The following is a 15,123-nucleotide window of genomic DNA, read 5'->3' on the forward strand; positions in this document are numbered from 1 at the left end:
ATGGAAATTTTTTCCATTAGTTTGTGTCCTGTCTTATTTCCTTGAGCAGTGGTTTGCAGTTTTCCTTGAAGAGGTCCTTCACATCCCTTGTAAGTTGTATTTCCAAGTATTTTATTCTCTTAGTAGCAATTGTGAATTGGAGTTCACTCATGATTTGGCTCTCTGTCTGTTATTGGTGAATAGAAATGCTTGTGATTTTTGCACATGGATTTTGTATCTGGAGACTGCTGATGCTGCTGATCAGCTTAAGGAGAGATGGGGCTGAGAGGATGGGGTTTTCCAAAATACAATCATATCGTCTGCAAACAGAGACAATTTGACTTCCCCCTTCCTGTTTGAATACCATTTATTGCTTTCTCTTGCCTGATTGCCCTGGCCAGAACTTCCAATACTATGTTGAATAGCAGTGGTGAGAGAGGGCATCCTTGTCTTGTGCCAGTTTTCAAAAGGAATGCTTCCAGTTTCTGCTCATTCAGTATGATATTGTCTGTGGGTCTGTCATAAATAGCTCTTATTATTTTGAGATATGTTCCAACGATACCTAGTTTATTGAGTGTTTTTAGCATGAAAGGCTGTTGAATTTTGTCAAAGGCCTTTTCTGCATCCATTGAGATAATCATTTGGTTTTGTCATTGGTTCTGTTTACGTGATGAATTACATTTATGGATTTGAGTATATTGAACCAGCCTTGCAATCTAGGGATGAAGCTAACTTGATCATGGTGGATAAACTTTTTGATGTGCTGCTGGATTCAGTTTACCAGTATTTTATTGGGGATTTTCCCATATGTGTTCATCAGGGATATCAGCCTAAAATTCTTTTTGTTGTTGTTGTTTCGTCTCTGCCAGGATTTGGTATCAGGATGATGCTGGCCTCATAAAATGAGTTAGGGAGGAATCCCTCTTTTTCTATTGAGTGGAATAGTTTCAGAAGGAAATTGTACCAGTTTCTCTTTGTACCTCTGGTAGAATTCAGCTGCAAATCCATCTGGTCCTGGACGTTTTTTGGTTGGTAAGCTATTAATTATCGCCTCAATTTCAGAACCCGTTATTGGTCTATTCAGAGATTCAACTTATTCCTGGTTTAGTCTTGAGAGAGTGTATGTGTCCAAGAAGTTATTAATTTCTTCTAAATTTTCTAGTTTATTTGCAAAGAGGTGTTTATAGTATTTTCTGATGGTAGTTTGCATTTCTGTGGGATCAGTGGTGATATCCCCTTTATCATTTTTATTGTGTCTATTTGATTCTTCGCTCTTTTCTTTTTTATTAATCTTGCTATTGGCCTATCTATTTTGTTCATCGTTTCAAAAATCTAGCTCCTGGATTCAATGATTTTTTGAAGGTTTTTTTTTTTTTTTTTTGTCTCTGTCTCCTTCAGTTCTGCTTTCTAGTTCTTTCAATTATCATGTTAGGGTATAGATTTTAGATTTCTCCTTGCTTTCTCTTGTAGTCATTTAGTGGTATAAATTTCCCTTTACACAATGCTTTAAATGTGTCCCAGAGATTCTGGTAGGTTGCGTCTTTTTTCTCATTGGTTTCAAAGAACATCTTTATTTCTGTCTTCATTTCGTGATTTACCTGATAGTCATTCAGGAGCAACTTGTTCAATTTGCATGTAGTTGTGCAGTTTTGATTGACATTCTTAATCCTGAGTTCTAATTTGATTGCACTGTGGTCTGAGAGACAGTTTGTTGTGATTTCTGTTCTTGTACATTTGCTGAAGAGTGTTTTACTTCCAATTATGTGGTCAATTTTAGATTAAGAGCAATGTGGTGCTGAGAAGAATGCATATTCTGTTGATTTGAGGTGGAGAGTTTTGTAGATGTCTATTAGGTCTGCTTGGTCCAGAGCTGAGTTCAAGTCCTAGATATTCTTGTTAATTTTCTGTCTCAATGATCTGTCTGATATCGACAGTATGGTGTTGAAGTCTCCCATTATTACTGTATGGGACTCTAAGTCGCTTTGTAGGTCTCTAAGAACTTGCTTTATGAATCTGGGTGTTCCTGTATTGGCTGCATATATATTTATGATAGTTAACTCTTCTTGTGAATTGACCCCTTTACCATTATGTAATGGTTTTCTTTGTCTCTTTTGATCTTTGTTGGTGTAATGTCTGTTTTATCAGAGACCACGATTGCAACCCCTGCTTTTTTTGCTTTCAATTTGTTTGGTAGATCTTCCTCCATCCCTTTATTTTGAGCCTATGTATGTCTTTGCACGTGAGATAGGTCTCTTGAATACAGCACACCTATAGGTCCTGACTCTATATAATTTGCCAGCCTGCATCTTTTACTTGGGGCATTTAGCCCATTTACATTTAAGGTAAATATTGTTATGTGTGAATTTGACCCTCTCATTATAATGCTAGCTGATTATTTCACCCATTAATTGATGCCGTTTCTTCACAGTGTCAATGGTCTTTGCAATTTGAACGTTTTATGCAGTGGCTGGTACTGGTTGTTCCTTTCCATGTTTAGTGGTTCCTTCAGGAGCTCTTGTAAGGCAGGCCTGGTGGTGACAAAATCTCTCAGCATTTGCTTGTCTGTAAACGATTTTATTTCTCCTTCACTTATTAAGCTAATTTGGCTGGGTATGAGGTTCAGGGTTGAAAATTCTTTTAATAATGTTGAATACTTGCCCCCACACCACACTCTTCTGGCCTGTAGGGTTTCTGCAGAGATATTCACTGTTAGCCTGATGGGATTCCTTTTTGGGATAACCGGCCTTTCTCTCTGACTGCCCTTAACATTTTTTCCTCCATTTCAACCTTGGTGAATCTGACAATTATGTATCTTGGGGTTGCTCTTCTCGAGAAGTATCTTTGTGGTGTTCTCTGTATTTCCTGAATTTGAATGTTGACCTGCCTTGCTAGGTTGGGGAATTTCTTCTGGATAATATCCTGAAGAATGTTTTCTAACTTGGTTCCATACTCTCCATCACTTTCAGGTACACCAATCAAATTTTGTCATAGTCCCATATTTCTTGGAGGTTTTCACTCTTTTTTCTCTAATTTTGTCTTCTCACTTTATTTCACTAATTTGATTCTTCAATCACTGATATCATTTCTTCCATTTGGTCGAATCGGCTATTGAAGCTTGTGTATGCTTCATGAACTTCTCGAACTGTTATTTTCAGCTCCATCAGGTCATTTAAGCTCTTCTCTGCACTGGCTATACTAGTTAGCCATTCGTCTAACTTTTTTTTTCAAAGATTTTAGCTTCCTTGTGATGAGTTAGAACATGCTCCTTTAGCTTGGAGAAATTTGTTATTACTGACTTTCTGAAGCCTACTTCCGTCAACTTGACAAACTCATTCTCCATCCAGTTTTGTTCCCTTGCTGGTGAGGAGTTGTGTTCCTTTGGAGGAGAAGAGCATTCAGGTTTTTGGAATTTTCAGTCTTTCTTCTCTGGTTTCTCTCCATCTTTATTGTTTTATATACCTTTGGTCTTTGATGTTGGTGACCTACAGATGGGGTTTTGGTGTGGATATCTTTTTTGTTGATGTTGATGCTATTCCTTTCTGTTTGTTAGTTTTCCTTCTAACAGACAGGCCCCTCAGCTGCAGATCTGTTGGAGTTTGCTGGAAGTCCACCCCAGGCCTTGTTTGCCTTGGTATCACCAGCGGAGGCTGCAGAACAGAAAATATTGCTGCCTGATCTTTCTTCTGGAAGCTTCATCCCAGAGGGGCACCCACCTGTATGAGTTGCGTGCTGGCCCCTACTGGGAGATGTCTCCCAGTCAAGCTACATGAAGGTCAGGGACCCACTTGAGGAGGCAATCCATTATTGGAGCTGGGAGAACCACTCCTTAGAGCTGTTAGGCAGGGACGTTTAAGTCTGAAGAAGCTGTCTACTATCTTTTGTTTAGATATGCCCTGCCCCCAGAGGTGGAATCTAGAGAGGCAGTAGGCCTTGTTGAGCCACGGTGGGCTCCACCTAGTTCGAACTTCCCTGCCACTTGGTTTACACTGTGAGTATAGAACCACCTACTCTAGCCTCAGCAATAGCAGATGTCCCTTCGCCCGCCCAAGTTCGCGCATCCCAGGTCGAACTCAGACTGCTGCACTAGCAGCAAGCAAGGCTCTATGGGCTTGGGATCTGCCGAGCCTGGCACAGGAGTGAATCCTCTGGTGTGCAGTTTGTGAAGGCAGTGGGAAAGGTGCAGTATTTGGGCAGGAGTGTAGCGCTCCTCCAGGTACAGTCACTCATGGCTTCCCTTGGCTAGGAAAGGAAAATCCCCCAACCCCTAGCGCTTTCTGGGTGAAGCGACATCCCACCCTGCTTAGGTTTGCCCTCCATGGGCTGCACCCACTGTCCAACCTGTCCCAGTGAGATGAACCAGGCACCTCAGTTGGAAATGCAGACTTCACCTGTCTTCTGCATCAATCTCACTGGGATCTGTAGACCGGAACTGTTCCTATTCGGCCATCTTGGAAGCGATCCTCTCCCTTTGTGTTTTTTAAAGATGATTTTCTGATATTTTTCATACGAAAGGTTGGAAATTATTATCTATTTACCTTTAATTTGCTTTGAAGGAAAGTGGAATAGCAGTGGAAGCATGCTTTTGTTATCCAGTAGAGCTAAGTTTAATGTTACCTGTGTTGACATTGAACAAGTTACTGAAATCTCATAGACTTCATTTCTTCACTTACAAAGCTAAAGTAAAAAGCACTGTCTCAGGGATTTTTTGTAAGCATCATATATGGAAATATATGTAAAATTTTTCAATAGGAAACCTAGTAAATTGTAAATACACAATAATAATAATTGGGGTTATCAGTGCTTATATTAATTAATTGGCAATGTTTTAATAAATTCATAATGTAGAGTATACCAAGGTGAAGTCTTCATCTGACATACAGAAAGGAGTCCAATAATATACTACTGGCAAATAATAAGCACATAATTCTCATAAAATAAATGAAAGTGGAAATACTTACTGTCACCACATAAAAATGTTGCAGTGGCACTCTGGAATCTAATCCATCAAATATGATACAAAAAGAATAAAATTTGGAGGGAAACCATGTTAATGAATAACTTCAAATGTTTATGCATTTATTCAAATGTAATTTGAATAAAATATGGAAGACAGTGTAGCCAGTCTTTGTACACTTTGAACTAATGATAATGTCCATCGGCATCCTTCAATATGCCAGAGTATATGTTGTTCAAATATATTAGAATCTCAGCCTGCCTTCAAATAGATTATGTTAGTAATGAATGAATTAAGAATTTAATGTATGAGGTATATTACTGGGGGAGATTTGCAAAACACAAATTAATTAGATATTTTCAACTTGGATTAAAAATATCCTGAATGTTTTTCATAATGCTTATTATTATTGAATTTATCAGCCTTTTTATTCTTTTCTTAGTGTAGATGTTTTTATTCATTGTTAATTTGATATTGAAAGATTATCAGTTGAAATATGAAAACAACATAAAAGTTTTACATGTTGTTCCCCCACCAAAATCCTTGATGTGGCTAATACGTAATAATTATATATGTAAATCATTTAAATTTACAAATTCTTTATTATTATTATTATTATTATTATTATTTTTTTTTTTTTTGAGATGGAGTCTCGCTCTGTGGCCTGGGCTGGAGTGCAGTGGCCGGATCTCAGCTCACTACAAGCTCTGCCTCCCGGGTTTACGCCATTCTCCTGCCTCAGCCTCCCGAGTAGCTGGGACTACAGGCGCCCGCCACCTCGCCCGGCTAGTTTTTTGTATTTTTTTAGTAGAGACAGGGTTTCACGGTGTTAGCCAGGATGGTCTCGATCTCCTGACCTCATGATCCGCCCGTCTCGGCCTCCCAAAGTGCTGGGATTACAGGCTTGAGTCACCATGCCCGGCCAAATTCTTTATTATTTAAATACTTTTGCAGAGGGAAATATTTGAATGCTTTATTTTTCATTCCTTGCAAATTATTTATTTATTTATTTATTTATTATTTATTTATTTATTTATTTTACATTCCTTATGAATTCTTTTTTTTTAAAGAATTTTGGAGAGGTAATATTTGTATGCTTTATTTTACATTCCTTGATGGTTAAATGTCATTTTTCTGCCCTCCTTTTAGAATAATAGCTTACACATATTACTCTAAAAACATGTGATAAAGATATTCATTAAGCTACAGATAAATGTCTAAAATGGATAATGATAAAATTTATAGCTACATTTTAAAATTAATTTTGTCAGAATATAAGTTTTTTTAACCTATAGAGATATGTAATATGGGATATAAACATGGAAATCCTTTCTGAAAGTTTTTGCTTTATAGATAAGAAATTAATTTGATTTGCAGTTTGAATCAGCTTATTGACATATTGTTAGCAAAAGGGGCAAATAAATTTGACCATAATTACAGTAAATTTTAGTGTTTACAATAATTAATAAATTAACACCTTTCTGCCTACATTATCTGAGCATGAGAACTTGAGCTTCTGTTTTCCCCATTTTACATGAAGTTTAAATTCCTGCATTTTTAATCCTCTCATGTTCTGAACAGGAGATTCAAATAGAGTGAATTAAAAAGAGTAAACTAATTTTCTTACTTGTCTTAAATATTTTAACAGCTTTATTAAGATAAATTGACATACCATACATTTGACTGGATATAAGTATACAATTCAATGATTATTAGAACCCTCAGTACAATTTTGAAAAAAAGGTAACAAGTGTAGACATCTTTTTTTCTTAGTCTTACAGGTAAGACAGTCTTTTACCATTAAGACTAATATTTGTTGCAGAGGTTTCATACATACATACATACATATCCTTTATGAGATTAATTAATTCTCTTTTAATTTCTAATTTGTTGGGGATTCATGAATGGCTATTGAATTTTGTTCAGTGTTCTTTTTTTTTTTTTTTTTTTTTGAGACGGAGTCTTGCTCTGTTGCCCAGGCTGGAGTGCAGTGGCCGGATCTCAGCTCACTGCAAGCTCCGCCTCCCGGGTTCACGCCATTCTCCTGCCTCAGCCTCCTGAGTAGCTGGGATTACAGGCGCCCGCCACCACGCCCGGCTAGTTTTTTTTTTTTTTTTTTTTTTTTTTGTATTTTTTAGTAGAGACGGAGTTTCACCGTGTTAGCCAGGATGGTCTCGATCTCCTGACCTCATGATTCGCCCATCTCAGCCTCCCAAAGTGCTGGGATTACAGGCTTGAGCCACCGCGCCCGGCCTTGTTCAGTGTTCTTTCTAAGTCTATTGAGAATGTCTTGCGTATATTACAATAATTAATTTCCAAAATGAAACCAACCTTGCATTTTTAGAATAAGCCTCAATTGGTCAGATTGATAATATTTTTTGTATCACTAAACTTTATTCATGATTACTTTGTTGAGGACTTTCAATTCTATATTCAGGAAAGGTACTGATTTGGTTGTTATTTTATGTTGCTTTTTAATCTTATTTAGTTATGTTTTGGTCTAGCTTTTGCATTAGGGTGAAACTGTCCTTATGGAATGAGTTAGAAAGTATTCCCTCTTTCTCAGTACTTTGTGAAGAATTACTCTTATTTACTTCTTAAATGTTCGATATAATTCACCAGTCAAGGCATTAGGGCCTGGGCTTATTTTGTCTGGGGAATACATATCTCTATCTATCTCTTTATATATATTTGTATATATTTTATGTATATGGACATATATATATGTATTTAGTGGGGAAATTTTTAATTAGTTGTCATAGATTGTGAGCAATTTGAGGTTACAACCAATATCTTCAAATTAAAGTCCCCTGATAATGAGGATTGCTTGAGTCCAGGAATTTGAGACCAGTGTGAGCAACATAGAGACTGTTTCAAAATAATAAATAAATAACATACATCCCGTGATAATGTGTCTTTAATAAATAAACATTAGCAAAAAGTTCGGAACCTTGAAAAAGTAGTTTGAGGTATTTTTAGGATGGTGAATAAACTAGCTATTTTGAATCTAACAGAAAGTAACAGATGAGCATTTAAAAATTCATTTCAGACCATTATGACAATGCTCATTTTTAATTTAATTAAAACTTACAGAAAATAGCTGTGATTTTATCTTCTTTTCTAACTGTAATTCTGATAATGTCCAACACAGAAATGAAATTGCATTGGTTTTGTTTTAATGTTTTATATATTGTTCCTCATATTGTGTGGCATGTGGTGTATGTGTATATGTGCATGCTTTAAATATGAGTCACATTGCCTCTCTTTTTTAGGACCCTAAAGATAAGGAAAACCTAGAGCTCCTCTTCTACCTTGCAAGATACTTCATGTTCTGTTTCTCTACTCTGTTATATCTGTATTTGGTAATTGCTTAAATAATTTATTTAAATAATACAACATTATGCTTTTTGGAGTCTCATTTTGAGAAAAGTAAGGAATTGAACAGTTATAAATGCTGTGGGAATCCTAACATCCAGGGTGATGGTATTGGGAGGGAAGAGCCCTCATAAACAGCATTAGTGTCCTTATGAAAGAGAATTCGGTGGAATCCTTTGCCCCTTCCATCATGTGACATTATAGTGAGAAGATGGCTCTCTGTGAGGAAATGATCCCTCATCAGCCATCGCATCTGCCGGCACCTTAATCTTGGACTTCAAAGCTCCTCGAGTTGTGAGAAATAAATGTCCATTTTTCATAAGCCACCATTCTATAGTACCTTGTTATGACAGTCTATGTAGACTAAGGCAACTGGATATTGACACCTCCAAAGAATTTCAGTTCAGGTTACTCAAGTTATTATAATTTTATGTTAAGATACGTATTTTTCATGTTGCAAAAAGTGACAAGTAATATATTTTAAATATAGATTAGCCAAAAATGTTCCAGATATTAGAGTTTCTGTTCAAAAAAGTATGAAAAAGTATGGCTAAATAATGAATCTCATATTGCTGTATATTTATTATAAAAGATAAAACTAAATTCTATTATTTAAGATGTCACAAATTGTATCAACACATGACATAATGTTATTCTTCTCACAAATTTAAGTCTTCTTCCCAGCTTAATCCTAAATGATAGTTCAGAAGCTATCTTCCTTATGTGCTGCTTTGATAACATTACTCAACTATTCAGAATTGCAGCCTTCAAGATCAGAGCAAATTTCTTCACACTTGGACTCCAGTTTTACTAAATATGCTCGATCATATAAATCTCCTTAAATTACAGGTAGCTTTGCTGCTTCTGCTGTAGTTGAGCTGTGTGAGTCACTATGCTTGCAAAATTATTTATCCTGACTCCTCAGATTTAGTGCCCTAAGAACTAACAGAAAGTATTCCTCCCTACGTATTGGTGAAGGAAAGTTTCATCTATTAAAATCACAAATATATATCCTTGATTCTCACAGAACTGTAGGATTCAGTTTCTCACTTGAAAACTCTTTACACAGATTCGTCTTTGATATTTCACTTTCACTCTAGACTTTGGCTAGATTACAAATAATAAAGTAGCAAAGTAAGGCTTTCTGTTGTGTGTATGTTAACAAAGAAGTGGGTTACTTTTTTAGTGCCAAATATATACAAAACATTCAAGGAATTTTATATGCTGTATTTCATCTAATCTTGCAATTTAGTTATTATATTCCTTTCATAGAGGAGGAAATAAGTTTTACCCAAAGCTGCAGAGTGATTAGTAAGACAGCTCCAGTCTGACTATAAATGCAATTTTCTTTCCACCGTGTTAATCTTATCTAACTTCAATCTTCGTTTTCGAAGACTAGAAGCATATGTGGACAAATTCACATAATTTAATGCAAATCCTAATTTCTTATGTCTTCTTTAATAAAACTGGGGATACGATTGAACGGTAATCTAGGGAATAACTACAACAACACTTCCTTTGATACGTCCTAAATTTTGTACAGTATACCAACTGGTTGCAATCAGTCACTTGTCAAATTTTTGTTTCCACCTTTTGAGGTAGAGATAATCTTAGAGTCAAATATACTGAAGTTCAGAAAAATAATTGGCACAAACTAACAAAGTTAAAAAAAGAATACAAATTTGAACCTGGGTATCCCAAATATATAAATGTATATGCTTTCTTTCTCACACTCTTGATACTCCTCTTGGTTAGTATGATGTACTAAATAATAGCTAAAAATCTTGTACCATCTTTTTTTCCTAAGGTTTTCAATTTTGTCGTCTGTAAGGTATCTTTTCTCAGCCTTGATTTTAGACAATAATTTTCACTTCCACTCATTACTCCACACAAATAAACATGCTGTCCATTATGGAACTTGTATGCTCTATTCTTTTTAAACATTTTAACATAAGAAATTTCAAACATATTCAAAGTGAACAAAAGAGTATAATGAATCCTCATACCTCCGTCGCTCAGCTCCCAAAACAATCAACATTCATGATCATCATCCTTGTTTAATTTATATTTCTACCCACTCCTCACTCTCTCACTCAAATTTTCAAACAAAATTTGCATAAATAAAATACAGAGATATTAAATGTATGCTTTTGGTAAATGAGCAGCATATAGCCAACATTTCCTATAAAGATAGAGACTATTTTCATCACCTCAAATACTTCCTTAAATCCCTTGACAGTCATTTGCCATTGAGCCCAGAGACAACCATAGTTCTTTTTTTTTTCCAAGAGACAGTTTTACGTATTATAAAACTTCATGTACATGGCTTCATAAAGTGTGTACTTTTTTATTTCCAGCTTAATTGCCTGAGATAATCTCTACATTTCATCCATGTTGTTGTATGAATGAGTAATCTATTGTGCTTTGATTTTAGGAAGGGGAGTTCTGCATAATATTGATTAATTATATCAATAAATCACACATAAATTATTCATTCTCCTGATGATTGACATATGAGTTATTTATAACTTTGGCTGTTATGAATGAAGCTATTCTGAACATTTGCACACACATCATTCTGTTGACAAAGATACAAAATTTTTTTGGTTAAATACCTGGAAGTGACATTGGAGGATCAAATATTTATCTTTGTAAGAACTTCCAATCCTTAATTTCCAAAGTGATTGTATCATTTACAATCCTATCAGCAGTGAATGAGGGTTTTGTTGTCTTCACATCAACACTGACATTCAAGTGTTGTCAGCTTTCTGAGTGTACCCTTTCTGATGGGGGTCTAATAGTCTCTCATTGTGATTTTAATTTGCATTTCTTTAATGACTGATTAGGTAAGCCATGGAAATACTCTTGTAGTGTTTCTGAAAAGAAACAAAGCTTTGTAGCTTTGTAGCTTTGTAGCTTTAGTTTTTAAAGTTAGGTTTATTATCCACCTTGAAATAATTTGTATGTTGTGTACAGTGGATGCTATGTTTCATTTTGTTTTTATATGGGTATATTCAGTGGACCCAGAACCATTGTTTAAAAGAGCCATATAATCATGGGTATATTTCTGGATTCTCAAATCAATGTCATTAGTTTTGCTGTCTCTTCTTAATACCATCTTCTCTTGAGCTTTTTCCCTGTATTGATTTGCGTTTTTCCATGCACTAGGGGTTACAATATACCCTTAAACATACCATAATGTATATTTAGAGTTAAAATTATTCCTTTTGCATATCACAGTGCATATAGAGTATTTATAGAGTTAAAATTACATTGGTCTGTGTGACATATAGACACCTTGCAGCAGTATAATTCTGCATTTTCTATTGTTATTTATATCATATGTGTTATGTCTACATATTTTGTGAAGCCCACAATAGTTTTATTTATGTCTGACAAATATATTTATTTATTTATTTATACTTTTAATAGCCATATGCTTTTAAAGAAATTTAAAAATATATTCTTAGTCTTTTGTTTAAAACACCTTTATTGAAGCATAATTGACACACAACAAACTACATATTTAAGGTGTAGAATCTGATGTTTTGACATATATATATATATACACACACACACATACATATCTCCATTGAATGATTAAACCAATGTTTCCTTTGACACCAGTGTTTCCTTTGACATATATATATGTATATGTGTGTGTGTATATATATATATATCTCCATTGAATGATTAAACCAATGTTTCCTTTCTCTTCTTTGTAATTCTTCCCTCACACTTGTAGCTATTCCTAAACAGTCAAATATTCTGCATTCTGATTTGCATTTTGACATATTAACAGTTTAGTATCCATTTTTAAATACTGTATCAATGGACTCATACAGGATTTACTATTTTATCAGGCTTCTCAGTAAGCATAATTATTTTAACATTTATCTTTGTTTTTCTTTATATTAGTTGCTTATTATTTTATATTACCAAATAGTATTCAATTGTATGGATATCTCACAAATTGTTTGTTCAACTTTTGATGGGCATTCTGGTTCTAAGATGTTTTCCAAAGTGATCATACCATTTTACATTTCTATTAGCAATGTATGAAAGTTTCACTTGGTCTACATCTTCTTTTCACTTGCTCTGCATCTTCACTATCACTTATATTCAGTTTTTTTTTTTTTTTCAATTTTAGACATTTCAGTAATTGGATAATAGTATTTCATTGTGGTTTTAAATTTTATTCTTTTACCAACTAATGATGCTTAGAATCTTTTCATTTGCTTATTTGCCATCTATTTCATTTCATTGGTAAAGTGCCCAAATCTTTTGGACATTTTTTAAAAATTTTGATTTGTGTTTATTTTTCTTTACTGAATTTTGAGAGTACTTTAGATATTCTGTGGTAAAAACTTTATCAGATAAATGACTTGGTAATAATTTCTCACAATCTGTTTCCTTGCTTTATTCTCTTCATTTCATTCAAAGAGCAAAATTTCTTTATTTTGTTCAATTTATTTTATTTTTATAAGTTAATTCTTGATTCAGTTTCCTAAAAATATTTGACAAACCCATGATCACATATTTTTCCCTGTTTAGTTCACAAAGTTTTATAGTCATGTATTTTGTATTTAGACCAATGTTTCATTTTCAGTTACTTTTTATGCATGACTTATAAAATATAATTTTTTGGTGTACAGATATTAATTATTTTCAGCATCATCTGTTAAAACACTACCTTTCTTTACTGAATTAGCTTTGCACCTTTGTTGAAAATCATTACATATTGAACACATATATTAGGGTCAATTTTTGGACTCTCTTTTTTGTTCAATTATCTATTTGCCTACGTTGGTGTCAACACCATACTGCTTCAATGAACATAGCTTTATACCGAATCTGGAAGTCAGATGGTGTAAATCTTTCCAATTTGATTTTCTTTTTCAAGGTTATTTTTCTTATTCTAGTACTTTGCATTTCCACACTTATTTTAGAATCGGCTTATCAATATCTACAACAGTCACTAATGATATTTTAATTGAGATAATGTTAACTACATAAATCCAGTAGATGAGAAATTATGTCTTGGTATATTGAGTCTTCAGACTTACAAACACAATATACCTGTCCATTTATTTAATTCCTTAACTTTTGTCAATAGTGTTTTTAAATTTCCAAACTATGGGTTTTGAAAACGTTTTTCCAGATTTGTCAATTGGTTCATATTTTGGCGCTATTGTAACATTTAATTTTATCTGAATACTATTTATTCATATTAGTTAGATAAGAAATTGATTTTTGTCTTTCATCTGGTGATACTCTGCAATCTTGATAAATTGATTTATATTAGAAGCTTTTTTTTTTTTTTCTTTGAGACCTGACCTCACTCCTATTGCTGAAGCTAGAGTGCAGTGGCATGATCTTGACTTACTGAAGCCTTGACTTCCAGTGCTAAGGTGATTCTTCCACCTTAGCTTCCAGAGTAGAGTAGCTGAGGCTACAGGAACACCACCACACCCAGCTAATTTTTTGTATTCTTATTAGAGAGGGGTTTTCGCCATGTTGTCCAGGCTGGTCTCGACTTACCTTGGCCTCCCAAAGTGCTGGGATTACAGGCATGAGTCACGTTGCCTAGTTGGAAGTTTTTCGTATATGGTCCACAAAATTATCTCTGGAGATGATTATGTCATCTGCAAACATAGATTTACTTATTTTCTAATATGAATGCGTTTTATTTTTTTCTTATCATATTGCACTAACGAAAATCTCTAGTACAATGGTCAATAGAAGTGCTAACAGTGGATACACTTGGATTCTTTTTTGTCTTATTGGGAAACATTCAGTCGTTCACTATGAGATATAACGTTAGCTTTGGTTATTGGTAGCTACGCCTTATCAGGCTGAGGAAGATTCCTTCTACTCTTACCTTGCCGAAAGTTTTTTTTTCTTTTTCAAAAATAGACATTGAATTTTATCAGACATTTTTTCCATCTGTTGAAAAGATTATATGTCACTGTTGCTAGTGTTTGCCTTTTAGTGTGGTGAATTATGTTGTTTGATTTCTAATCGTTAAATTAAACTTTCTGCGGATTAATCTTACTTACACATTGTATATTAGCCTTTTTATATTTGCTGTATTATGTTTGCTAAACTCATGTTTAAAACTTTAGCATTTGCGTTCCAAGTAACATTGATTCATGGTTTTCTTTCCTTGTGCAACATTTTTCTGATTTGTGCATCAGAGAAATGCTATTATAGCTTTACAGAACAACATAGAGTATATCATTTCTCTTAAATTTTCTGGAAAATGTTATTTTTTAAAATGATATTATTTATTGCTTAATGTTTACTATAATTCTCCAAGTGAAAATATTGTGTATTATTCTGCAAAAGGTTTTAATTAAAAACTCAATGTCTTTCAGAGATATAAAGTTTTTCTTGGGAGAACGTTTTTTAGTTTATGTATTTTAAAGACATAAACTAAGTGGTCAAATTCACTTACCTAAAGTTGTTTATGTTGCCTTGTCTCTTTATTATGTTTAGAATTTCAAGTGATAGCATCTCACTCACATCTGATACCAGCAACTTGTAATTTCTTCATTTTGGGGGCTGATCAGCCTAGCTAGATAATTATTATTTTTATTTATCTTTCATACAATCAGTTTTTGGCTTCATTTACTTATTTTTTCTAATTTTAAATTATTTGATTTCTGCTCTGACCTTATTTTTTTCTGCATACGTTGGCTTTAAATTGATCTTCTTTTGTTAGTGTCTTAAAGCAGAAGCTAAAGTCTCAGATTTGAAAATTATTTATTTTCTAATTTAAGAATTCCCACTTGTTATTTCCTCTAATTTTTTCT

The sequence above is a fragment of the Trachypithecus francoisi genome, unplaced genomic scaffold (assembly GCF_009764315.1).
Source record: "Trachypithecus francoisi isolate TF-2019V2 unplaced genomic scaffold, Tfra_2.0 Lachesis_group1, whole genome shotgun sequence".
Taxonomy (NCBI): domain Eukaryota; kingdom Metazoa; phylum Chordata; class Mammalia; order Primates; family Cercopithecidae; genus Trachypithecus; species Trachypithecus francoisi.